The sequence below is a fragment of the Octopus bimaculoides genome, chromosome 7 (assembly GCF_001194135.2).
Source record: "Octopus bimaculoides isolate UCB-OBI-ISO-001 chromosome 7, ASM119413v2, whole genome shotgun sequence".
NCBI lineage: Eukaryota > Metazoa > Mollusca > Cephalopoda > Octopoda > Octopodidae > Octopus > Octopus bimaculoides.
The window spans coordinates 24,393,587-24,395,590 of NC_068987.1; the positions used below are offsets into that span (position 1 = coordinate 24,393,587).

The window sequence follows — 2,004 nt, forward strand, 5'->3', positions numbered from 1 at the left end:
AATAAAATACACAAAACTTGTTTCTGAATTACGTGTATTTACTTTATATACATATGAGTTGAAAACTTTCTTCTAGCATTCCACTTAATGTCTATGTTCCATGCTGGCATGGATTGGAGAGTTATTAATGTAGAAATATGGTATCGTAGCTACTAACAGTTAAGGGTTGCGTAGTCTAGACGGCATTTTTAGAAAACTCAGTTGGGTCCCAAAATAATGTACTGCTGTCACATCCATCCCACCCTCAATCTCACTTCGGAATTTTCTATTTGGCTTTTCCGACTCTGTTCATCTCGTCGTCCATTTGTTCTACATTAGTATAACTCCACTATTATTCACTTCATTCAGTCGTTCTTCCTGAAAAAGCAAACCCAATTCAATTGCTCATAGATCTGAATGGAAGCGAAACAAGCTATTTATAAAACCTCTTTATTGATAAGAGGTAGTTTTATTCCGATGCGATCAAGAGCACTTCCGGTTTATTCCTGATTTTGTTGTATGTCCATTTATATTGTAGATATATTATTATTTCTTTATACATATTTACACTATGTTAGTAATAATTAAATACCGCTTGTAATTAACTTAAGAGAGAATTCTTTAACCAGACTAAGACAATAGAGATATCCTGTATGAAGTAGTTAAAAGTTCTGTCCAGTCTATCAATGCCTTCATCAATTTTAAGTCTCACTATTTAAATACCTTTCTCATTATCTCATCTCATAACTACATTTTTATGTAAGTATCATTTATATTTAATTTACACATTATTTTATCGAACAATCTCTTTTGCATTTACATTTCTACTTCCTCCACTACTTCTTTTCCCTACAAGATCCTATTTTCTTTTCTCTCTTCACGTTTACTTCTCTCTCATGTATTTCATCGGTCAATGTAAAAACCTTCACCCGGGAACAAAAAAAAAAAATTATAATAAACCAGCCTGGCAGCCGGTCTGTGTGTGGAAAACGAATATGGAAACAAAAAATGCAAGCTGACGACCCTTCGAGTGACAAGGGGACTTTCGGAAAATTCACAAGATCATTTCATCTAAACATCGTAATATTTATTTTAATTCGTTCAACCTCCCTGTTTATTATTTTTGCTCCATATTTTCTCCCTTATCCACTCCATCGATCCTGTCGTTTTTTAATGTTCCCTCTTTGTTTCTTGGAAGCAGCATTTAACGAAGGAATGCCAACCATTTTGTATTTGAAAAGTTGTATGTGGCCCATATCTACCCGCCTTCTCTTTTGTTAGCAACTAAACGAGTCAGATTAAACGTTTGGCTAGTACTTCCTTGGTTGTTGATATTTTTCAAGACACAGTCGCCCTTTCTATGCCCAAGGTGTTTTCTTATATTTGGCACTGCCAGGCCCAATTTTATTGAGATGCAGCGATCTGAGATTGAGGAAATTTCTCAGGTAAAGAAGCAACCGAAGAGTAGAATAAGCAGTGTTGTTCTTTGTTGAATGAGAAATGTTCGTAGTGAGCAGTAAAAGAATTTCTCTTGCCATGCTTTTATTCTTTTGCTTGTTTCACTCATTTGACTACTGCCATGCTATAGCATTGCCTTATAGTGATTAGTCGACCATATCGACCCCAACACTTATTTTAAAGTCTCATACTTATTCTGTTGCTGAACGGCTAAGTTACGAATGTAACCAAACACCTGTTGTTAAGCGGTGGCGGGACAAACACACACACACACACTCTTCAAAGCTTTATATAACATACGCACATTTCTGCACTTTGATTATGTGTATGCGCGAATCGTTTGGATCGCTTACTCAGTATTTACAACGAAAATGAGCTCAAATCGTTTCGTAATGTGTTCAGCCCCTTTGGTATTTAAAAAAGAAATTTATTTATTTATTTATTTATTATTATTTTTTTTTTGCAGGAATGCACAATATCTTGAGCAGAGATTCCGAATCTGCAAAAAAAAAATCTGCATTTGAATATGCATTTCTTTAATTTTCATTAAAAAACTGGCGGTGGGGG

At 34.9% G+C, this 2,004-nt stretch overlaps 1 protein-coding gene across 2 annotated transcripts in view; it reads left to right on the forward strand.

Moving 5' to 3' along the window:
• Nucleotides 1-396: 396 nt before the first annotated feature.
• LOC106872826 (zinc finger protein 98) overlaps nucleotides 397-2,004 on the forward strand; it is a 6,402-nt gene continuing 4,794 nt past the window's right edge. The window contains exon 1 of one of the 2 annotated variants that reach the window (XM_014919953.2): nucleotides 397-738. The gene's annotated coding sequence lies outside the window, so the exon portion shown is untranslated. Of the gene's footprint in view, nucleotides 739-764; nucleotides 1,060-2,004 lie in introns of those variants that run through there. The other variant, XM_052969382.1, reaches the window with a different exon arrangement.